Source organism: Numenius arquata, chromosome 11 (assembly GCF_964106895.1).
Source record: "Numenius arquata chromosome 11, bNumArq3.hap1.1, whole genome shotgun sequence".
NCBI classification, from domain to species: Eukaryota; Metazoa; Chordata; class Aves; order Charadriiformes; family Scolopacidae; genus Numenius; species Numenius arquata.
This window is the reverse complement of record NC_133586.1, coordinates 7,808,032-7,833,978: the sequence shown is the minus strand read 5'-3', so window position 1 is coordinate 7,833,978 and position 25,947 is coordinate 7,808,032.

Genomic DNA, 25,947 nt, shown 5'->3' with positions numbered 1-25,947 from the left:
TTAGTATGCAATGCCGCAGAAGCATTTAGTTAAAATAAAACAGTAGTTAGCATTAAAATAAGCCATAAAACACACTACGGGGCTCATATTTTGTTTAAGATTTACTAAACATATGGGAAAGACAAAAGCTTTGGAAGATTTTCCATTAATACAAAATATTATTTACTCTCTATCAAGGGAGAACTCTCACTAACTGTTTTAGAACACATCATTACCCATCAAAATCTTGAAGACTCCTTAGGTTTTCTGAAAGTGTAACAGCTAGTGAAATGTTATAAAAAAAATAGCAAGTCTCTCATTTTACAAATTCTGTACCAACTTTTAATGTCAGGAGTCACATAAGCACAATACCCACAAAAGAAGACTCAGATCTAGTTTGGAGCACCAATTGCTGAAAACAATGAGGAGCAGACACCAAAACTGACACGAAACAGAAACTGAAGCAGGTTTCTAAAGGGCATAAATATAGAAATGGGTTGAAAAGCCTAGAGTGGTTTAAAACTATTTTGGTTCCCTTAACTTTGAAAACAATCATTTATTTAAGCTACATGTTTATGCCTACCCATCGAGTTATTCAGTACTGAGTGGCTACAAATAGTACGTGTGTGGAAATGTTATAATTTTGCGATAAGAGGAGACCATATTACTGTTAAGTTTAACCCACTGAAAATACATTGCAATTCCTAACCTGCCTAAATCAGAATTAACTTCCATGTTCACACAAACCCTGGAAGCCCGCTTTCAAGATCCAATCCTCAGAAACCCCCCTTTACTTTTGCATATATTGTAAGATTTGCCAGAGATGTACAGGAGAGCACATCCAGAAGCACAGATGAATGTTCAGGTTCTCATCTTCCCTAGTGCACTTCTGCCCTCTCCCATCAAGTTATGCAGATACTTGGGTGCACATATAACCCCGTGGCAGAAATCAATGCTGCTTCTGCCTTTGCACAAATTGGAAATGAAGCGCACCTCACTAATGCCTCTGAAGCAAGGAAGACAGAGGAACGTATTATTCAGAGGTTTCCTCTTTTCTTCATCTGCATGCATGTTGCATAATGTGTAGTACTTTAACATCAGGACCAAAATTTTTATTATGCAAACTTATTGTGACTATCAAGTTCTCGTTTAGCATTAACAAGCTCTGAAAGATACTATTAAATGTGTCACTTTAACTTCAAATTGAAGCCTATGTATTTTTAATTAATAAGTGGATATATATGAATGTAACAGACGCTGCCATTAACTATCTTATCGGGTTAGGGTTAGGCAATGGCAAAAGTTCTTCCCTAACACTGGCTGTGAAAGCGTATTCTCCTTTTATAAACTTGGAAACCAGTGTACAGTCACATGCACCACAAAAAACAGGCTGTGGCTCCAGAGGAGAGGGCACACTTAATTAGACCTTTCATTTCATCTGTGTCTCTGATCTCCACCTCCTCACTCCCATGATTTTGCCCTTTTCTTCTCTTGTTCCCATCTGCAGCTGGAATCAAAGGGTGTACGTAGGAGGGGTGGCGTGGGCAGGGTTTCAAGGGGACGGTAAGATGCTTCAGCTGGCTGATACATAAGAACAAAGAAGCCACTGGAAGGCTCACAAAGGCTGCAGCACATGGCCAGAACATGGAAAGGAACTCGGGGAAGAAGCATCCTCACGGTGCTGGTTGTTTTCCATTGTCTGAGCCAGCACCTCACCTACTCTACGTGGGAGCAGGCCTTTCCGAGGTGAAGAAGAGTATTTACAGGAAGCAAAGGTTCAGCTTCTAATCTTCACATCCTCTGGAAAAACACCTTCCTTCCCACGGTAAATTGTCTTAGATGGAGTTGGCTGTGACACAGGTGCTTGTCATCCCTTGACTCTGTAAAAAGGGATGGAATATTCAGGATCCTTCTTGATGGAAACCCTGAACCCCTTAAAAATCTCCTGAATTTGGACAAAAGTCTAACATCTTGGGCACTGTACCCAGCACCTCAACTTCCTCTGGTCTTTGAAAACCAGGAAGGGGATGTGAGGAGAAGCAAAGGAATGATTATCTTTAATAACAAGCTGTTACTGGAAAGGTGGTATAAGCTGATTACAGTGCAGTCTGGGTGTAATTTTAAATAATTGACAGAGCACTCAGAACTCATATCAGCATCCTTTTTCACTGTTCATGCATCAAAATGAATTAAATACATTAAATAAATGTATTTGAAGGGTGAAGTATATTGAGCTGGTAAACGGATACAATCTGATATCATGCAAATTCAGATCAAGTAGCAGGAGATGATTTTGCTTGCAGTGCCTCTAGCTAAAAACAGCAGCGGGAGGAGGCTGCACCTATTCCTTCCTGCCTTTGCGAGCTGTATCTCAAAATCTGCTGCCTTTCAGACCTAGATCAACACCTTAAATAAGGGGGGAATTTGTTTTTTGCTCTTATCCTAGTAACCCCTGAACCTTGTCATTCGAGGTCATGTGTGTTCGTTTTTAAACAGGTTCCTCAGTGCCATTTGAGATATGTCAGATATAAAACTAGGAAAGAGGAAGATCCCTAGAGCCTTGACTGAAAACAGAAATCATCATTAACTCAAACTCTCTAAGCTCTGTAGATTACAGACCATTGAATTCAACCCTGGTATTTCTGCTGAGTACAAGAATTTGTGCCTGGCTAAACTGTCCATGCATCTGGTCTGGGAACTGAAAAGATCTTCAGATGAAGAAACTACAGCTTCCCTTGGTAGTTTGTTCCAGTGGTTAATTGTCCTCATTATCAAATAGTATGCCTAATTTCTCATTTGAATTTGTCTGGCTTCAGCTTGCAACCATTGAGTCTTGCTGACACTTTCTGTACTAGAATAAAGAGCCTTTTAACACTACTTATTTTATTCTTATAAAGGTATTTATACACTCAAGCCACCTTTCGCTCCTCCGTTTGACGAACTAAACAGATGAGCTTCTCATGACTTCCAATTATACGGCGTTTTCTCAAGGCATCAGGTCACTTCAGGATGTCTTTTCGGCACCTCCTCTGATCTTTCAGTATCAGGCTGCTAACGGAGACACTTATGTCTACAGTCAATAAGGTAAATTTCACCTATTAATTCTTACTGGTCAGCTATATGACTTCAGAGGCACCTTCTTAGTAGAAATTCCCTGGCTTAGACATTTAATGCATGTTCTAGGTCACGTCTCATTGCACCATACTGGGTGTTCACATGGAGTTATTTGTTCACTCGCACCTCAAGATCCCCTTGCAGTCCCTGCTTTCCTGCAGAAACCACTCTGCCTGCAATCTTGCTCCTAGGTGTGTTTGCCTGTCGCATGACTATGTCAAAAGACGACGATAAAAAGGCAAATAAGAGAATCACGATAAAGACCCGGGTGGGGGGGCGAAGTCTGGTAAAAACAAACATCGGAGCTGAGAGTGGGTGAGTCACTGTGTGGATTAGGAACGCCCGGGCGAATATTACCCCCGTTCAGCTGACTCCGGTGACGCACAGTCATTTCTCTGCCTCAGAGGATCATCACTGGCTCCACCTCGACATGTTCAGAAGGATCTCATGAGGCTGACAAACATCAACCTCTGCAGCTCCAAGGAGGCGAGGAGCTATGTGGCTTTGTCAATCCTGAATGCAGAAACTTCAAAACAAAGGATGTCAAATGTGTTGAAAATACCGCACCCTGCTCTCTGTTCCCGAAGGTTTAGGAGAATACAAATAAACTTGATGCACACATGCCTAAACCGACACACTGAATCACACGGCTGCTAAATCCATGCAGCTAATTAGTAGGCTGACATATTTCTGATTGCAGGCCAGATAACTGTAGGAGAGAAGGGATGCACACGTGGAGTGTGGGTATTTACGCGTCTGTATCCTCACCCAAAAGGGTTAAGGAAATAAAGGAGTTCTTCACACTCTCCTGCTCCAAATTTCACTTGTCAAACCAAGAAACCACTTTAGATTTGCTCTGATATCCATTTAATTTCTGGTTACTTCTCTCTGACACATGCAGCCCGCTGGTGCCAATTATGTAGGTTATATTTCTGCCAACTTTACTGTGATATTGCCTTTAATAATTTACATGAACATGCTTCATATGCTTATGCGCTGCTCTGTGTGTGTACGTGTGTGTTTGCCTGTGTGTGCTGTCTCTTCCCATTCTTTAAGCCATTTAAGCAACGAAGTCTTATGTAATACACTGGCTGAAGGATGAAGTTATCTCCCTAAGTCTAATGTAGAAAGGGAAATCTAACCCAGAGAGGGACCACAGCAATTCCATTGTCTTAAACACTCATTTTGAAAAAAAGTAGTAAATTTTAAGGGTGTCTTTTCCCAGGCAGGATAAGCAGGAATTTAGGTCAGTCTCTTTTGGTCCCATTGGTTAATGTCCGTATCTTGTGGATGTCAGAAAAGCCCAAACTGTTGTTTTGCTGAATTTTTATATTCTGCCTGGCTACTCTAGCATAGACATGGTCCATTGCTATAATCTAACATGTTACCAGTTTCACCAGCTGGCAAAACCAGAAACAGTGATATTGTCTACTTTACAGACAATAAGCATCTTAATAGGCAACAATTAAATTTTCTTTTAGAAGCTGATGGAACCAAGTCACATGGGATCTAATCCTTCTAAAAGCCCTATTCCACCAATAATTGTCTCACACTTGCAACAAGTTTCCATCTCCAAATTAAAGCTCTAATCATTGTTGCCTCAACAGCTAGTAGGATTTCTGTTGCTGTATTTCTCTCTCTCTATCCCTATTGCTGTTTAGGGTTATTCGCAGTATGAGATGGTAAGGAGAATGCAAATAGTTCTCCCTGTCCAGCCAGACAGAAAAACCACTGACAGGCTTCCAAAGAGGGGAAGAAAAAGACAAATCAAAAAAGGGCTAAAGTAAGAGGACATTTTGGGGGGCATGTGGGGCACTCACATTAAATTTCTTTTATTCCAGCTATAGCAATAAAATTCCCAATATACTGCCACTTCATCTCCAGTTCATCGAATTCTTCTCTGATGGGCAGTTAGTTGCAAAGGATCCCTTTCATGGCAGGAGGAGGGTGAGAAAGAGCTTCTTTGTCTTCAGAAAGAAACCATCTCTGCTTTTGAACTACTTCCTTCAACACTGATAAAAAAAAAGGCCTTTCATCCTCCTTTAAGTGCATCCATTTTAAGCTGGAGTCAGCCAGCTTTTCAAAGTTAACACAACTCGATCAAAACTGAGTTAGCCTTGGAAACTGCACATTAACTAGAATTTGGTGTTAGATTAAGAAAGCAGAGGAAAAGTACAATAAGAAAAGTTCTCTGACTCTTTAAATATCTCCTGTAGGAAGCGTTCAGGCACTACCTCATCTTTTCTGCAACTCAAAGGAGAGGGAAAGACAATACAACATAGCTATTATTTAGACTTAAACTGGGAGGGATATGCCAACTTAGATGCTCTTCTTCAAGAAGCCTGGCTGATTTTATGAGCTCTTTGTGGGAGTGCAGGTACTGCTGGAGGAAAATAAGGATGCAAGAATCCTGCTTAGCCCTCATCTTTGTGGTAAAAGCACGTTTTCCTCATGGCACTTTTACCCTCCACCCTGACTAAAGGCATCATGGCACAAAACATATCAGCTAAAGGACTAAGGAGTGATTTTGGCTATTGCATCCCAGCAGGTGTTGGCTTGTCGATAAAGTAAATGTATATGGATGCAAATATGGATGATCTGGGGAGAAGGAGCCCAACCCATTAAAAACAACCCATTATTTTGAGAGTCTGAGTTATTTCTATATAGTCCGCCAAACAGTAAATAATTTCTGGATGCTGCCAGCTTGGCCATAAGGGGCCTTATTTCTCTCAGATAACATTTTAAAATAATTCAACTGCAGAGACTTCTGTAAAGTTACAGTTAGCATGAGAGGAAAATGAAGTTCATAATGTCTTTCTGCTATTTATATTCTGAAACTGATGTCCTGAAACATCTCATCCCACTACATTTTACCACTAGCAAAATTTATCCTGGTCTCTATCTCTTCTTTAAAGTATTTTATTGCAGAGAGTAGAAAATTATTACAGACAGAAAAGAGAGACTAACTTGCAGAAACAGAAGTAACTGCAACCTAGTGTTGCAGTATGAAATTATGAGTATGATAGCGTGGATATTTCAACTCATAAAGCAATTTCTTGATGGTCCTCCAGGGAATCTGTAGCAAAACTAAGCCCCATAGGTTCTCTTAGAGGGGCTGGTAATATAGTAGCTGCAAGAGTCCTTGTGTTTCAGACCTTAGTGACTCTTCTCAGCCCTATTGCCTGTGACATGCTTCTTAAGACAAATATTACACAGAAGGAGCTAAGCCAATTTCCTGTGCTTTAGAGGCAATTTACTAAACCTTTCTTTAAGAATGGTTACCGCATATTTTTAGTGATAGGGAAATCTCCTCAGTGCCCAGGCTACAATTTTATTGAATACTCCACTATAGGTTATACACATTTACGAGAGTGGAAATAATCACATAATTATGGTTGCCACCTAAATTATCGTGTGTTTTTCTTATTTATGTGGCCAATTTCTCCACTAGAAAGCAGTTCTCAAACCACAGTCTACAGAGAAATCCTGAAATCACAGCTTCTACACTACAAGGTCTAAAATGTGCTCTCTTAGAAATGTTTTAATGTGCTTCAACCCAACCAGAGGTTTCCAAAAGAGCAGGAAAGAGAAAGGACTATACTGGTCCTATAGCACCTTCGCTACCAGGAGCCAAGCCGACAGCTGGAGTGAGCAGAGATATCATCTTCCATTTCCACTTGTGACTCTCTATTTGGGAGAATTGTCTCAACAGCAAAAACGCACACAGTGAGAAGGGGAGAAATCCTACTCTGTCCAGCTTCATCTCTGATATTTGGGGGGGAAAAAAATATATCTATTAGAGGTATGTCTGTACTGAAACTATGAGGGCTGAGAGCCGGAGGTCTCAGCTCATAAGGAGACTCCCTATGGCAAACAGGTATTGCTTTTCCATCCTCCCGGCTCCTGGTCCTTCCAGGAGCGGCTCTTGGCCACCTCCCCGCCCGCAGCCCTCGATCCGGCAGCCCGACAGACCCATGAGTGATGTACGAGCGGCGACTGCCATCTCGTGGGCTATCAAACCAGGACGCTTCGACAGCCACCACCGGCAGCCCCAGGAGCAGCAACCACGCAGAGAAAGGAAAATAATGCAGCGGTGTCAATAAGGCAGTAAGGTACCTCTGCTGCACTCCAGCCGAAGTAGCACTGATGGCCAAATTTCCCATCCTCAGACGTTGACACAGTGTCTCTTTCCCTTACCTCATTAGTTAGTCATAATGCAGGGTTTAGAGTAGACAAACAACAGCCCACTTTGAGTCTAGGCAGGTGGAGGTGCTGGGTGCCTTTTAGACAGAAGTACCTCAATGTCCCCAAAACAGCATGAGTGCATCACAACTGTTGTTATCAAATGCACATTATTGTTGTTCTCCAAGGGTCAGCAAGAATCAGGGTCTCGTTGTCCCAGATCCCAGGACATTTCAAGGCAGTCCTTAATCTGGAGTGCAAGATCTCCACCCTGCAAAAAAAGTACTCATATTTTAGATATTTCATACAATTAAATGGGAAAGTAAGTCCTAAATCTTTGCAAGATTGGGGCCAAGGAAGACTAACCTGCTGTTATTTTTCTTTTCTAACAGGTGTCACACTTCAGTGGCTTCAGTGAGTAAAGGTGAGACAAATCATTTAGTGGCACATTTCAGAGTACATTTTACTCCTTTTTGCTCCCAGCTGCAATTACCTATGCACTTCAGTTTGCAACACCCTCCATCTACAGAGCCCAAGGAATTCTACAGTCATTTCCTCATGTAAGACAGGTCAACATGAATAAAGGCAGCTGAGTAAATCACAACACAGAAAACTCAAGTGACATACCCAAAGTCATGGAATAAGTCATTGGAAAAACTGACACAAAGAAGCCCACTATCATAATCATGTAATACATTCCTGTCTACTCACCATAACATCCCAAAAAAATTCTGCCATCGAGCAATCTCATTAAAACCAATGAGGTTGCGCGGATGTAAACAGAGACAGAATTTGGCCAGCTCACATTCTATAGCATTTGTAGATCTCTTTTTATAGACTATTTAGCTGTGATTATTCTTCAGTGCTGAGCCAAATGCACATCTGACAAAAGCCACTTTAGGTAACATCCATAAACATGACAGAAAGGGATCAACTTTAACATCTTTTTAATACATGCATCTACCTCTTCTTCCAGCAAGACTCACACCAAGGTACTCCCTCCAGAGGACTTTTTCTTCCTTTGAGGCTCTTCCCCACTTTGGCTTCAATAAGCTGAGACACTTTTTCCTTTGTAAAAGTTTTTTCAAGCCTTCAAGAGCTCAGCACACAACACCTCTGCTGCAGCTCTCCTGCTGTAACCCACCTCCCCAACACACATCCACTCCCAGCAACTCCACCTCCTTGCAACTCCACAGCCTTTATCTCCTCTCCTACTTGCAGTCACTCATGGCCAGCTGTAGTCACCTGCTTCAGCCCAGCTGGAAATAAGAAACATTGATTTCTAGTAGGGCTAAATTTGGCCTCACATCCCTCAGCCAGCCATGCTTACAGCCTTCCTACTTCCCACATGGTTCAGGGGAAATCCTGACCCTGCTGAAGGCAATTGGAAAATTAGTCTAAAACTCAAAGGAGGAAGACTTCATCGCTGTTCTAAGGGTTTTGATGTCATTTGCCAGCACTGGGCGTGGGGGTTCGTTTTCCTGGCTAGACCCATCAATCTCATCACAGTCTACCTTGAGTGCCACCCGACAGCACCAGGAGACAACAGAGACAGCTTGCAAGCCCGCTCCACTTCTAATTCAAAACAGTTTTAATTTCTCCTTCCCCTCATCCTTTCGGAAGGCATTGGTCCCACGCCACTGCTTCTTCGGGGTGGTTGTTGTTTTCTCTAAAAGGCTGTTGTGCTGACAAGCCCACTATGTTCTCTCTATAGGTGCATTGATGCTTTCTCAGCAGACAGAGGTTCATTTGACTGATTCTTCCGTACACACCAGCTATAAGACAGTTTGCCATTCTGTGTGGGGAAAAGAAGACATTGCAAATTAGTGAAAGCATGTGAAAAAGGGGTCTTAGAACTCTATCCTCCCTGCAGCTTCATCCTGGTAGGGAAAGTGAGCCTGGGAACAGGCAAAATGTAATGGAGAAATAAAATGCTTTCTAATGCATGACTGGAATAAAGAAGCATTACACAGTGAGCCTGGTGTTGCATTCTGATCAGTCCGATGGCAAAGACATCATGCTTCACTTAGCCCCAATGTGCCCACTGTGTGACAAGTACGAAAAGATACATGGAAGGGAAAGGAAGAGAAGGCTGCTTCTGGTCCGAAAGACCTTTCTGGCCTCTGCTGCACTCACAAAAGGGGTCCTGAATAGAAACCCAAATGAGCCTGGGGAATATTCATACGATCTTAATGTACCATGACTGCTGCCTACCAGCTCCAGATAAGTTGGATTAATAAACTGCCTTTCGCTTGTGACACCTCGGCATGAATTTTGCATTAGGCTCAATTCAGTAAAGTTCACAACTGACACGCTTCCTTTTATGACAATCCTTTTCAATTGTTTTTTGCACTCGGATGTCATAAAGATGTTTGAGCTTTTTTCTGGCAGCGAACTGTCTTTTATCTTGAAAAAGAGCTTTTATAACCCACTCATGCCGATAGCACTCTTGAATTAAGTTGGAAGGCAAAGCCCCTAGTCCGTTTATACTATTAACAAGACAGGCATTTTTTAGTGTCAATGAAAGCGGTGATGTGCTTGCTTCAATGCTGGGCTTGTCACAGTGGAAAATTTCAACGCAATGGGGGTGGGGCTGATTAAAACACAAAGAGACCATGATGTGATAAGATCAGCAGAACCTTTTGGAGTTATTAATCCAAAGCGAGTGGATCATGTCCGCCAATTAGAGCTTACATGGCACTCGCTAAATTTATCAGACCATGAATCTGTTCTTCTTTAATTGATAAGCAGGTGGCATGGCTGATCTGCATCCAGATTCTGCAAGGAGGGTAAAAGTGGGTGGATGGATGGATGGATGGATGGATGGATGGATGGATGGATGGATGGAATGATTATGAGGTTTGTTTATCTCTTAATGATGCATACTAATTAACTACTACCTCTCTCAGCAGCAGCTACTCAGGTCAGGGATCATTTGAAAGATGGATCTTTATTAGCACCAGGTGAAAATTAGGGGTAAAGGTTTGAGGGACTATTTAGGAGAGAATTGCTGCAGCCTGACAAAATAACAGAAATCAAAGATGGCTGGAGGATTTACGCTCCTGACCTGAGATGCAGACTCAGAGCCATTACATAAAATTCAGTTCTGCAAAACCTTACAGAACTCAGCTAAAGTTGGTTCCTGAACAGTTTCATCTGTGAAACAGGCAAAATACTACCATGACAATTTTTTCTCTTACCCTTTGTCTTTTGGGCCTCTTTAGACAAAATGCCTTTCAGAGAAGGAGATGCTCCTTACAATGCACAGAGTTTTGATCGCACTTGGGGTATCACATATGCTCAGAAACATCTAGTTGGGTTGCAAAGACAGAGCAGGCTTATGGGTCCAAAGACCTATTACCCACCCACTCTTTATAGCTCCCACCATTCACTTCTGGGATACATGAAAGGGAATTTGGTGCCATGCTACAATCCCAAATGTAATCTAGCTCCTTTTTTGTCCTGAGCATAATTGGGGGCAGATTTAAGGCTTGCTGCGTGGAAGGGAAACACATTTTCTAGACAGCAGGTTCAAAGTGCCTGCCTTCCCCCATGAAATTTTCAAAGCGGATGGAAATGTGGGTCTTGAAATGATCTAAACACCTGGTGGCCCTGAAACATCTCAGCTTAAATATATGGAAACCTGGGAAGAGTAAGCAGGCTTCATCCATGCGTACTTTGGATGAATGCTCCACCGTGTTTCACAGCTTCAATTTGGTAAACCACAGATTGGTTCTATAGCTTATCCCAAATAAGCCATCAAGACCTATACGTTACTTCAAAATTGTCCTGGAAAAGTGATTCTTCAGTTATATAAAATGTATTGCAATTCTTTTTATTTCTGTGCTGACAGGTGTCTTGGTTATTGCTGCATTCAGATGAACAGGAGAAGCAGCACATCTAAAAATGGCTTAAATCAGCTCTTTGCATAACCAAGGCAAGACTTCAGGGCTATCTATACAGATTAGCCTGACTCTGATCCCTTGCAAAGGGTCAAGTCTCCAATTTTTCACCAGGAGCAGACCTCCAGTTTCTGACTTATCAGGTGCCTGACTGTATTACCATGATTTTTATGTGCTCAGTGCTGGTTCTTTTATTTGGGTTGTGAGTAGGGAACTTTTCAAGGGGAAGATGAGATGATCTATCTATCAAAGGACTGGGGCTTCTCACAGGTCTCAGAGGAGAGGATTGATGCAGTCAGGAATGATAAGCCATAGGAAGGAAAAGGACACATGAACCCAGGAGACCTTTCTAGGCTTTCATAACTTTAGAAAAACACGATCCTGCAAACCCTTGTCCCTTCAAATCAGCCATGGACCTTTCTGTTATGAGCAGCTCCTTCCCTACCTCCCTTAGAAACACCATCACATGTTTCATGTGCTGTTTCTATAGCAACATTTAATTAATATAAACCCCCTGCCCCCCGCACAGCGCAGGTAGTATCTGCAACTAGCATTGAACATGAAATAAAATCAAAGAGTTCAGGCAGAAAAAGGCCTCGCTCCAATCTCAAGTGTGTTTACAACAGCAAAGTGGTGCCTGTGAGCTGAGGAGGGGAAGAGAGATGCTCTGGCTTTTAATTACATGAGATGTACATAGCAGGTAATTAATACAGAGCAAAGTCTGGAAATGCTTGAGCTTCCAACCCTCTGATCAGCAGCGCAGCGCCGGCACCTGGGATCAGGCATGTGGGATGCAGCAGCCCCATGCGAGATGCAGTACCCTCTGAACATCTCCACAGCTCCCTGGGTACCCCTGATGCGCAGTGATTTGGGGACAAGGACCGGGGCTCGCTCTCCACCTGCCACCACAGCCATTCCCCAAAGTCCCTTCTTCCTCAGTGCCTGGGAGGTCAGGGCCCAGATATTTCTGATTAACACCCCACACACCTTCTCTCCCATCCTTTGGGAGACATTTTAACATCTCCGGATGGAAAGCGTGCAGGCTGCAATTATGGCAAAGCATTAAAAACAAACGGTTCTTATCATTTATATGAATTGCAGATGTGTGGAGACTTTTCCGCTAATAAATTCTGAGCTGTAAATGGATCGGGCATGTGATGTTGTGGTTTCTAAAGATAACAAAGCCTCTGTGTTTTTGCTTATTCTGGCAGAGCACCTTCACAGCATAGTGCTTCCAGGGAGTTAAGAACAGGTGAGAAGATATGTAGACATAGAGGAGAAGGCATGGTGCTCCCTCTGAGCCACTGAACCCCTCTTCTGATTTCTTTTGCTTCACTGTTTGTCTAATTTAATAGGAAAGTATCTAAGAAGTCATCTGGAATAAGGGCCCCAAGCTAGGGCTGTCAGTATACCATCTTGCATAGTCCCAGGGTTCACAGAGATTTTGGGGGTAAACCACTCTGATTATGAGACACCATCCAGGCAGACAACAGTCCACAAGGTCTCCTCTCCTCCCCCATTTTAATGATCTAACCCTTGCTCTTTTGTTCAAGCAAAATTCCTGTGGCATCCCATGGATTCCTGTGGGCACCACCATTCTCTACATCCTGACGTGATTTCTATGGATTTCCCAGAGCCTGGAGTAATGGGGGAGAGGGAGAAGGAACAATTCTACCATAATTCTTTTCCCCTTTAATTTTCACTTAGGAAATCAGAGTAAGGAGAGAAATGGGTAGGAGGGGAACCAACAAAACCCAAAATGAAATGACAGTGTCATTCCTAAACGGAAGGAGGAGCAGGCAGATACTAAACCAGATACCTCTGAAAGAAGGTGATGCTTGGACACTGCTCTAAAGGCCATGCATTTCCCAGCTGCCTCAGCTGATGCCTCTGAAAACTCATTATAAAAGACAGAGAACATCTGTCTCCTTTTTGTGTGTGAACGTGGGCTTTTATTCCCATCCCTTGGGTTTTCTGGTCTCTTATGGAAGATGAGGTAAGCCAGAAGCTGCAGGAGATATCCACTACTGTTCACCTCAAATCCAGCACTTGGAGAAGCAGGTTTCAGTCTCCCTCTCCCTGGGGTGTGGAGGGGATTTGCTCTGGGTATCAGTAGTTAGATTTCATCCTTTCATCCTGGGCTTTAAAATGAACATCCTGTTTATCTGAAAAATGTTGTTATCCAAGAGCTTCTCATCTAGTCTGGTTGTTCTGGCGTGCCAGTTACCGGTGTCTGAGTAGTTTTCTTCCCTGAAACTTAATCCTCATACCTCTAAGGAGGAAATTCATCCAGTTAGAATTTCACAGTGAGCAATTTTTGGATAGAAAATGGTTTTACAGTGAAAAAAGAAAGAACTCAAAAAACTTTTAACAGTCTTTGCCTGGAAATCTTCCATTTAAAAAATTGGAGAAATTGAAACTACAGAAAAAAAATTAAATAATGGAATTTGGAGTCAGTAGCTGCAAATGGACTTTCTGGTTGTGACTGAAATTCAGCATAAGGTAAAGGGAAGGTTTGCATGAATATGGTACTTCATTTTCTTCACAGCTTTCACTGGCATAGAGAAGACAGGGAAAGGAGAAAAAAGGGAACTTTACCACTTAGATGCAACAATATCTGCTCTCCCAGGGCCCTGGCAATGGTCTGTTTGTTAATCCCCTTGTGAAAAGTCACTTTGAAAGAGCTTTGAAATCCTCCTATGGGACATAACAAAATCAACAGCCAAACAACAGGCCCCAGGGGCTCATTTCTTGAGCTGAAACAACACCCTAAATCTTTATTACCTCAGCTTTATGAAACCTTTATTATTTACTAGTACATAATATTATTGATTTGGACATGAGGGGGTATATAAACTAATGCAGGCAGGCAGGACTGATATGTGGCTGGCAGCTCAGTTTAAGTTTACAGTAAGCACTTCTGAAATCAGTCTAATTAACAGTGACACCAGCGAGCATCTGGGCCCTGCGGAGGGTTTGGCAGAGATAAGCTTAAAGCCTTCCTTCTCGGCAGACGTATTCAAGGAGGTATCGGTGCTTACTGGTGGGACATCAGGCCTGAAGAAAAAATAATTAAAGTAAATCAGTGGGAAGAGACCTGTAAATTCAAACACATAGCAAATACTGCAGCTTTCAGCTAGAAAAGCTTAGCAGCTTGAGCATGGGGTCTGACTACAGAGAAAGATGAAACATTACATGAATTATTTGAATATATGGTACTGTATTACATACAAGGGCCAGAAAGTGGAGGAACCTCCATTCAGAGCTCAGCTGGCCAAGTCCCTGAGCAACCTGGTCTAGCTGGGCTTGTGTTAAGCAAAGTGTTGGACCAGCCTGTGGTCTGTTCCAGCCTAAATTATTATGTGATGCGAGGACTGTATTATTTTTCTGTGTTGGTTCAAATACAAGGTAAATATTGAATAGGATAAATACTTTTTAAAAAAATTCTTAAAGCTTCAATCCTCTGAATTGCTTGTTAACGTGTATGTAGTAGCATTTTAAGAGGCAGCGCTTTCCAGTTTGCTAACAATTTTACGATCCCTTTTTTCCTTGGTCTTTTTGATGCTTCTTACATCGCACAGCCCATCAATGACTAGCAGGTTGTCTTTAGCAGGTGCTAATACAGCTATTCCAGTGCAGAAGCTGGAATTCAAAGGGCAGTATTTGTGGGTGATTATTCACAGGGACGGGGAAAAAAGACTCGTAGGGAAGAAACAGTGCCCAATTATTTGGTTGCAGCATGTGAGAGTATATTTTGTAATGAAGTCTTAAACCTTTGTAAGATTTCTTCCTCGTTCTGAAACAGAAATTGAACCACATTTGAGGAGACTCTGGCCCGAAGGGAGAGAGTGGGATATGGACATGATGGCCTCATTAGGAAGGGAAATGTCTTGTCAAGGGTAGTGTTTCTCTCTTAAGCAGAGGGAGCTCACAGCAGGCAATAGCTTTTTTTTCTCTGCCATCACATATTCAAATTGCTGCAAACACCATTTTGCTCAGAGCTGGGTATGGATTTTGCATAAGGCCATGTCCTTGGACTGACAGAGCACAGGAACAGAAATAAAGCAGCCTTGGGAGCAACATGGGATGAAGGATGCAGCAAAGGGGAAAGTGAAGAATACTTTAAGTTACTTAGGTTTGAAATCTCATCTAAACTCAGCTGTTCATCTAAACCCACTGCTATAGCTGCTGGAGACTGAGCTGGCCTACGGTCTTCAGCACAATAATGCTGCACCACCATACAGGTTTTGTCTGGATTTTAAAATGGCAAATGTTTTGGCACACGTGTGGCAACAATTCACTTCTGTAGGTTGTCTCTCTTCAGTCCTTTCTCTGAGCAGCAGCAACAACAGAAAATGAGTGGGCAGTATCATGAGGTTTTTAGCGCATGTAGGGTCTCAACCCACCCATCAAGAAGAATATTGTCTAGCCTGGGATGGGAGACCACACTCGGGAGGAACTGGGGGATAGTGGGAAGTTAAGACTGCTTTGTTTCATTTTGGACCATTGCCTTTGACGCCGTTCATAAATGGTTAAAATAGCTGCATGGAGTCTGGAAGCTGGCATTTTTTGTATATGCATTTTTATGTAAATCCAAAATAGAAAACTGGGGATGAGTTCATTGGGAACATGCTTGGGTGGTTTGTGAAGCGTTCACCACTAGAGGACTCTACAGCAATAGTTAATTGTCTCTTTTCTCCCCCTCTTTTTTTTTTTTTTTTTTTCTTTTTTAATATATGCACCCTCTGGTAATCCTTTCTCAGAAAACAAGACAGCCTGCTCCAGAAGCCCCAGGTGCTGAGCCTTGGCACTCTTGGAAATGTGTCTTTACAGGCCAGATTTTGAAACAAGTTCTCAGACAAGGCCAGACCAGAGTCATTGAGCTTGCCCTGTTTAACATGGAGAATAAATGGTCCTGTTTTCAAGAAAACAACTCGCACGCTATCCTTCTGGGAAGGCAGGTGCTGAGGAACTTCTGGGATCACCTTTTTTGTGTCCTGCACTTGCTCCTGCCAAAAAGAGGGAGCTCATGGAGGCGGACAGCCCAGGGACACAGCCTTCAAATCCTAGGAAAGGGTAGAAAGCACTGACACAGAACTGGGGCTGACCCACAGCAAGGCAGGCGGTCCTCTCCCTCCTGCTTAGATGATGCTGTCAGGTCCACTGCCCAGCTGGAGCTGCTCGCTGCCTCCTCCGGAGTCCCTTGGCTGCCGTCGGTTCCCCCCTCGCCAAAGAGGGCAGCCAAGAGGCCCGTCGTACTCCCCGGTCACACTTCCTCTCTGCCTTTCTCACATTCAAGGGATGGCAGAAAACTGGCCATTGACGGATAAATTAGGTTCTTGGGAATGCTTGTTTGATATTTTTTTTCCTCTTTTCCCTCTGGAACCGCTCAGAAGGAAGTCTGGGTCTAACACACAGACATTTAACCTCCAGGCAGCCAGCCAAAGCCTGCGTCTGCTCCTGGACTGTGAACACTGGAAAGCTTCAGACTGGGTCAGCAGCAGCCCTGCTTTGAGACCCATGTGCTGATACATGTGGATGAGCTGGGACCAGCTCTCCAGCTGCCCTTGGAAAGCTGAGACCTCATGGTGTCTGCCATTTGCTATGCCCTTGAGCTTCAACCCTCACAAGTCAGCGAAGTTCAAGGTTTGCACTGGCAGGCTGGCCTCGTTTAGTACAATCTCATGGTGTGAGGACATCTCTCCTTCAACTGGGCTGCTAGGTCTTCCAATCCTAGCAGTGCATGGGCAATGAACAGCAGGAGGATGGCAGCTCTGACATCTTGCACGTTTCAGCCTTCACCACGTGAAGGTAATGCTAGAGAACAGTTTCTTGGACAGCCTCTGAAGAGAACAGGGCAATCCATCCATCCTCCTGTGTTGCACAGGAAGATCTGACTTACGCAGCCCACTGCCACTCTGCTAAGACAGGTTGGTTCGTGCCATTTCTGGAGGAGAGCAGAACCTCTGCACATGGCCTTCCCCGATTTCTGTGACCTCGGACACCTGTAATGGGTGCCTTTATGGAAAAATCTGCTCCCAGTGCCTGCCCCCCTGCCACGCACCGTGGAGATACAGTGCTTGGGAGAAGGCCAGCTCCAGGTCAGCACGCACAAGGGTACAGCCACCACTTATATCATTGGACAAGTCTCTTCCAAATTAGAGTAGTAATAAATCTGCTGTCAGTGAGCTACAGAGCGTCAGAAAATCTCCAAGGTTCCTCTCAAAGAGACATGATGGGGGGGTCATGATGTTTAATGGGATACAGAGCACACTCGCAGCCCACAGGACGTTGTCAGAACCAGCCAGCCAAGCCAGGAGCTCAAAACTGTGGTGGCAGTGGGGCACAGCAGTGCCTGGCATAAGGGTGATCGACGCCTACAGCTTCAGCATCTGCAGCGAGGTCAGGCAGACCACTTTCTCTTTTAGTTGCCCCAAGGTTTGTGGCGCCAGACCAGGATTTGACATCCCTCTGAAGCAGAATGGCGCTGAAGGCAGAAGCGGTTTAGGGTCCTGTTACATTTCTCTTCACCAGTCTTTGGAGTCGCTGAAAGCTGCCTTGGTGCCAAGAAAACTCTTTCCTTTACTGTAGCTCTAAGCCACTTGTTCCAAAACGCCTTTGATCTCCAGTGATTTTTCTGGCAATGTTTGGAGAGCATTGTTTAAAATCAGTAACGATCCCTGTTTAGGAACATCTTGTAGGTGTAAAAGGCCTGGGTGTTGATTTACCCATGGGGCTGTGCTCAGGCTGGTTTCCAGGGCTGTTGGAAGTAGGGTGTGTGATTGGCAAAAGGGGGGTTCCCATCAGCAGTATCCATGAGGTGCACGTTGCCCGGGGCATCTGAAGTGGCATGGTGAGCCCAGGTCCACAGAGCAGCCCCAAGCACCAGCACCAGGGCTGGCAGCAGTGACCCTCGCTAGGGGAAAAAGAGCGTATTAAAACAAGATGAGGGCTTGAATGCAAAAACACAGCACAACTGGGGGGCTCTGCAGTGCTGGCAAATTTGGCAACTGGGGCTGGCCTCTTGGTGAAACACTTGGTTTGCAAACAGCACTGCTGGCTCCAAATTGAGGTGGCAGTTTGGTACCCCAAACAGGAGACACTGAAATGAGGATGCACAGAGCCTTGCCTGCCTGCCTGCACCTCCGGGGTAAGCTGGCAGGGCTGAGGGAGGGAAAGAGGGAGGAGGGGAGGGAGGAAGAAACAACCTCCTGTACTCTGCTTTGGACCATGCACGGGCGCTGTGTGCCATGGGGCTCATTTTGCGCTTGAACGCCTAGTTGGGATGAACCAGGGAACATTTTCCACCATCCTCTTCTTTTCCTCCTTTGTGTGTCTATAGAGAGATCGGTTATCCTAGGCAAGGTGTGTGTTATTGATCTTTCCGACTCTATTATTCCCATTTGAGGTACTTGGTATAAAGATCTCAGCTACCCTTTAATCTTGCCACACCTCAGAGAGTCAGAGAGCAGCCAGGGTAGGATCTGATTCCAGTGTTATGCTAGAATTATTTGCTTTGAAACTGAAAACTCCATCATTGACCACTCACAAACAAAATAAAATAAGTCTTCACCAGTTACATTTTTATTTTGAGCGGCTTGGATTTCAGCACAAGGAAAGTCTCTGGGTCTTTATACACTTAATTTGGACTTGGTCCAGCGAGGATTTTTGATGACTTTGTATCTACTTCTTGTGTTTTTCAGGATCGAGTACACATGGCCGTTGTCCTGGGGATGGGGTACGGTTCCCTCTGAATGCCTAATTAAGGTCCGATTAGCATTTTTTCTCGGAGCAGATGCAGCTTTTCCAGCCCAGCAAACAATGCCATCTGTTGTTCCCTTGCTGTAATTTCCATCTGAAAGTCTGCTCTGCTTCTATATTTAATTGTGAAGTTTCCTGCTGCCAAAAAAGTAAGGTCATTTAAATTTGGCATCAGGAGGAAAAGGCCGAGAGGGAGGGAGATTGGATTTTTATTGTTGCTGCAGGGAATGCTAAGTTGATTTAGTCTGACTGGCAGCTCGGCAGCCTGGTCTCCCATGCAGGACAAACCAAAGGGTGAAAACTTTGATCAAGACTCTCATTGCCACCTCGCATCCTCTCCTTGACCTCAGGGCTGCCTCTGCTGGGAGGCTTCAGCAGTGTTTCCCTACCTTTGCTCCCACCACTTCCCTGGATAGCTGGATTAGAAGTGATAGCATGGTCCTCGGAGGCTGGCACTCATAGCCCTGTGCTGTGACCTTCCCTGAAGACTTTTGGCATTCACAACAGCGGGAAGTATTTGCAAACAACTTTGCCTATGCTCCTAGCCTCGGGGAAACGCTGAATTTGCATGGCCCTGACCAGCCTGCTGTGACTGCCAAGAAGGAAGCCAATTGGAGTAGTGATTTTTGGGCATCTGTCAACTCACGTCTGGCTTGAGACCCACTAAACTAATTTCACACAGACCACTTAGCAGCCATTAGCTGGTTGTGGCATGACCTGTGGTGGACTATGACCAGTGACCTAGAGGGGAAAACTCTAAATTTTATTATATAACCCCTTGAACAGTTGGGTTTCATAGGATGGGAATGCTCAGTGAAAAATAGAAAAAGATGCAAAGGAGTAAACATGGTTTGTCGGCCAGATTTTATCCCTCCTGCTGCTTCTCTGAACATCACTTACTTTAATCAACTACGTCAGGAGCTAGACCTATGATATAAATGGATAAAAACAGCTAGTGAATTCTGGCTAAGGTACATCTTTTGACTCTCCACCTTTGGGAAAGCAAGGATTTAATGAAAACCAGGCAATTAGGGCTGATTTCTATAACAAGTCAAATCAAACGTTTAACTTTGCAAATATTTAAGTGTTCCTTCCATAATAAATGTTATGCTAAACAAATACGGCCAATGGGTAATTTATTTAAAACTTTTTTTGGTTTTGTTTTTTTTTTTTTTTCCCCCAAATTTTAAAATAGTTAACCCCTATTCCCTTTGATGGGTCACGATGAAGGAGGGGATCTCAGTCAGCAGTTTTCCAACTTGTTTTCAAAATGCCAACAAGTTGCAGAATCCTGTACCCCCAGCTGACTAACATTAGCTACGCATTACATACATCAAACCAAAGGCCAATGCAGGGCATGATTTGTTTAATAATGCAAGAGAATTTCCCCTATACACTGAAATCATAACCACAGCACCAGTCCCTCAAATACCTCAGGGATGCTTGAGGCCAGTATCGTGTGTAAGGAGCTGGTATTAACATTCATCATAAATTAAGCTTCTTTTCCCTACACACGCCTAGTTCTTAAATCCTCTTTAACAAGAGGTTTAAAAACCATTTTAAAATGTCTGCCAGGATATTTCCTTTGCTATTAAGCATTCCCATTGTGCTCCCCCTGCCTTCTCAGATGTCTGGCTCAGCTGCTCCTTCACTGTGAGGAGCTAGTTGCCAGTCTGTGTGTCTGGTGTGCCCATCACTGCCGTATCTGGCCTTCTGTTGCTCCCTCAGAACAAAAGCTGGTATCCTAATCCCATCTCCTCGAGCATCTTAACACCAGATGTGTGCGCTACCAGAGCACAGGATGTTTCCTGCAGTGTTTGCTGGGACTGCCCTCTGCTTAGCTTTGCCAGAGACGGAGGAGGGAGAGAGTTACGCAGCTACAGAGCTGGTGGGCGGGAGATGAGCATTAGATATTGTGTCTTAGATGCAACTTTTCAGGTAGAGTTTTCCAGAGAGTTATTCCGAGCTTTGTAGGTCCCTATGACAGAAATTCTCCCTGCCACGTTGCGGAAGACGGGCTGGGTTCACACACACAGCTTGCTGGGACAGGATTTTGCTTTTGTAGTGGCACTCTGAAATGGAATTAAGAAACATGACCTTACTTTGCTCCACAGCTCTTCCACACTCCAGAGCAGCTGGGTGGAACTCGGCAGTAAAAGGGAAAATCAATTTTGTCTTTCATGTTGTTGTTGTTTAACACATGTGTTCAGGATGCCACCACACCCGCCTCTTGCACAAATCCCTGTTGTCTTCCTGAACAGCTCATTAAAGTCATTAGCAGGCCCCAGGACAATTTTCAGCCTCTCCAAGAGTGGCTGCGCTTGTAGCTGGGAAGACAGCAGCACTCTAAGAGTTAAGCTGCAGTGACCTGGAACAACACAGATCCAAAAAAACAGGAATTTGATCCAGTTCAACATCTTCAGTGTACTTTGTTATTTACCATACACAGCTTCTGCCAGCTGTAGCTGATCTTTTGTTCCAACCCGGGAAGACTCTATTTTTCATTTATTGGGATTTTTGCTTCAATATATCCCCATAGCAGCCACCTTTCACCTCCTCCCATGTCCCCGCCACGTAGAATTGGCCATGCAGGTAGTACTTCATAGGAGGCATCGCTGCAAAGCAAGGACAAGCGGCGGCAGTTACTTCAGTGGGAAACTTAAAGAGATTGCCTTGACTAGGTCAGAAGGAGCAAGTCCATCCCTGGGTGTACAGAAGGTTCGACACACTTTGGACCGAGGTTTTGCCATCCAGTGATTACCTGGGGAGATACGCTTAATAGAACTGTTAGTTTTCCACTTGAATCTTATTACTGAACGTTCGTGACTGAGCAGAGGGAGTACGGCCCAGGAGAATTGGGGTCGTGGGAGAAGATAGGGAAGACCTCATCCCTGCCTCCTCTGCGTATCCAAAATGTGTGTATCCAAAATTTGTGCATCCAAAGAAGCTTTCGGCTTCTTTTTTTCTGGTGGCTGAAATGTTACCCATGTCCCAGGGGAGGCACAGCCGCTGGTGGTGAAATTGCACTGCAGGCCAGTTCCTCGGTCCTCTGTGGTGCCTCTCCCCACAGCACAGGCTGGGAAACAGGAGTGGGGACCAGAGGCAGCACTGTCACCAGTGCCCCTCCAGCGGCTTTTGTGTTATGTGAAAAATGTTATTGTTCCTAAATGAGCCTTTTTGCCCCCCGGTTTGGCTCAGAGTAAAAGAAACACTTTCCCGCCCCACCACGCTCCCTCCGGACAAAGGTACTGGCGGTCCCCACCCGGGGGACACGGACCCCTGCCAGTCCCCCGTCCCATCGCAATCTCTCTGCAAGCCCTTGCAGGCGCAGGGACCCCGTGGGAGGTTGGTGACCTTCACATTCCCCACGTGCTGAAATTTTGCTGAGCCGAGGCCGGAGATTCCAGAAATCTGCTTGAATTTTAGCAGAGTTTTATGGTCTTTTCCTGCGGGCCCGGGGTCGGTGGTGGGTGAGTGACACGCAAGGACAACACGGTGCTGGCCACGCAAGCGGGGGCAGCCGGGCAGGACCCAGCAGAGCTCTGAGTCAGGGGGCAAAGGCCAGAGGGGAAGACTTTCCGCCGTGGGGGTGTCACGGGTGACTCCACGCGAGGCCGGAGCGGCTATGCAGCGGGGGTGCCAGCGCCCAGCACCCTGCAAACCCTCGGGGAAATGCCAAACCAGCTGGCGTGGGGGCCGCAACATACCCACGGAGGGGGACAGAGCCGGGCTGAAACCGGGGAAGGCGGCCTTTAGGACCCAGGGAGCTCCGGGCCGCCCTCGCCCCGCCCCCAAGCCGCCTTCCAGTCCTCCCATTGGCGGGAGCGCCCGCCCTCTCCCATGCGCCGCTCCGCAGGGGGGCGAGGCGGGGAGGTGCGTCACTGTCTGGGTGCTCCCTGATTGGCCACGACTGCGGCGGCCGGCCCCGCCCCCGGAGTCCCACGCGAGGCGGGTCCCACCCCGCCGGTGACATTGTGCCCGCCGAGCGCGCGGGGCCGGGCTGGGCCGGGTCCTACCGCCGCCGCGTCTATCGCCTCACGCGTGGGCCGGGGCCGCCCCGCTGCCTGCCCTCTCTCCCTCCATCCATCCCGCCCTCCCTCCATCCGGGGGGCTGCGGGGCCGCCGGGGGTTTCGGCCGGGCCGGACCGGACGCGGAGACAGAGGGTGAGTGATTTTTCCTCAGCGTCGGGTTCAGGGCGCCTCTTCCCGACCCGGCTCCGGCCCCTCCGGGTGCCGCCGGGGCTGAGGGCCGGGGGAGGGCAGGGACCCGGCCTGCCGGCCCCGCCGCTCGCCCGCCGAGTTTCGTGGGCAGGTCCCGCGGGGAGTGAAGTGTAGGGGGAGGTGAGGGGCTTTTCTCCTCTAAAACAAAAAAAAAAAAAGAGCTGCTCTTCATCTCTTGAATATGAAAGTATTGATTCCTCCCCTCCCCCCTTGTGCCTATGTCTCTCAAAACTCTGCCTTTCTGATTAAATCTGTTCAATTAACCCTGCCTAGAGAAGCGTGCAGGTTCGTACCAATGACTGAGCCGAGCTGACAGAGGAGAAGAAGCAGTTCTCTGCCCCTCTGCTGTCCGTACGTAGAATCATAGAATCATAGAATGGTTGGAGTTGGAAGGGACCTTAAAGATCATCGAGTTCCAACCCCCCTGCCATGGGCAGGGACACCTCCACTAGAGCAGGTTGCTCAAAGCCCCATCCAGCCTGGCCTTGAACACTTCCAGGGATGAGGCAGGCCGCTTCGCATTTAAAAAAGTTACAAGCAGGTTTGGTACTTGCTGTATTTCTTTTTTTTTTCCCCCATTTTTTTTTACTTTACTTTTTTCATCCCTCCACTTGTGCTTGTGGTTATCAGGGTGGGGGGGCTTAGACTGACCAAATCCACCCTTGGAAAGCCTTCTGTCCTCAGCCTTTCATAAAGCAGACACCAAAGCATTTCATACTATTTACATGGAGAGCCCCAGCTTTGTAACTGGTTTCTGTTTTTCTTTCCTGGCAGTCTCTGCATGTCATCTTCTCTTGTCATCTGCTGGAGTGACTTCCCCGGTCAGGGTGCCGTGGGCTGGAGCTTTTGTAGTCTTCCTCCAGATGTACTTCTGGACAGATCCAGAGCCCCAAGAAAAACAAACAACTCTATAACCTTTATACTTTAACAGCTTCCCTTGTCTTCTCCCTCCTTCCCATGTCTTGTGACGCTTGTTTTTATTGAGCTTACCTCAGGAGCAACCTGAGATGTTTGTAACACACCCTGCACGTTTCTGGTGGTGTCCAGCTGCTCCTGTTATCTCAGCTGTGTTACTGATGGCTGCTCTCGTAACAGTCTCCTTTCAGAGTAGTGTAAACCAGGTCTGAGCTCTCATGTACTTTCTTTTCTCTGCCCATCTCTCAAGGGGTCTGACTCCTTAGTGAGACGGGACCCTTTCTTGGCACCTTTCTGTTTTCCTTGTCCTTCAGATCAAATTTTACCCGAAACCACGTTTTATCTCTTTTGTTTCTTTAACCCTAGCCATCTGCTCTGGTTTATCTCTGTGATAAGGCTGTATATATTCAGTAAAGTAGTTGGAGAGGAGACACCGCTGGGAGTTTACTCTACAGCAGGAAGGTGTGGGGTGGGCACAAGATTCTCATGACTAAAACCAGAGTGAAATTTGGTGCAAAAGCCGATTAGTCACACCTTAATGTGGACACAGGAGACTGTAAGCAGCTTCAGCACCGGGGAACTTAACGCGTTCTATCTTTTTTTTTTTTTTGTTCATTTTCCCAAGTATGGGGGGCTTGTTGCCTGAAGTCCTTCTGCCTCAGCACGTATGCGAAGCGTGCCTTGTGGTAGGCTCCCATGCTGTGTTTGGAGCAGGTTCAAGTAACTCGGGACGTGAGGCTGGTGTCTCGGATGTGGTTTTGGAGAGGAGATAAGGCCAGTTGACAATTGTTCAACCAAAAGAGCTAGGCAAACGAAATTTGTGAAGGCAGACAGCTTGGGAACAGATGATAAGATGCTGCATGACACGTACTCCAAACATGTGAAAATGAGCGTGTGTCTGATATATACTATGGTCCCTCCAGCACTGGAGAGAGTGCTGGGCATGGTCCTGGATAGGGACAAGGAGAATGTGCATGTCTATGTGGTACGTATGTATTTGTGAATGATGATACCGTTTTTGTCCCTGAAGTGGTAACCAAATGCTCCCCAAAGCCTACAGGAGTTCAGGTCCTTCTTAAACAGCCAGAGGAGGTTTTAGGCAATGTTTACCAGGCAGGTGAGTGAAACAGGAAGGGCAGGATACGGCCATCTGTGGAGGTGGAAGAGGATGGGCAGCGTGTTGCGAGATGGGGAGGGAAGTGGCAGCATTACAAAAGAGGGTGTTGAGCAGTGCCTTGGTGTGAGTAGGTGGAGCAGGACAGGCAGAGCTGGCCCAGGGTGTCCACCACGGCGCCTGGGGACCGTGGAAGGGGCAGGTTTGAAGAAGCAGTGTCAGCACTTGAACAGAGGAGATTTACTCCCGTCTTTTATAGACTGTAATTGAATTGCAGTGAATGTAGCTGGCGTTGCTTAAAACAGCGGCTGCGGGAATGCCGGCTAGGAAGCATTTAGCTGTAACAAGCCGCCCCAAGCCCCCTGCCCTGACCTTTAACCACCGTCACATCGGTCTGTCTTTGCTTATCAACTGTATATCCCCGCAGTGGCTATTAGTATCGCTCCAGCCAGTACAGGCTGCTCTGTCTTCCCCCCATCACTCGAGCCTGGGAACGTTGCATGTCCCGTAACCACTGTCTGCTTGCTGACCATTAGACTTTGCAAAGAATTCCAGTTTTATATGACAGCCTGTCAGATTGTGGCGAGGCGAATTTATTACTGTAGCACACTGGCAATCGCTCTGGTTTGCTTGTGATGCATGCGCAGATGCCCAGGATAGCCTGGCTGCTGCAATGCTCCTATGCTGATCCAGAACATGCAAGCTGAGTACGTGGTTTGATGCTGTATAAAGAAATTAAAAGATCAAAGATGGGTGTCA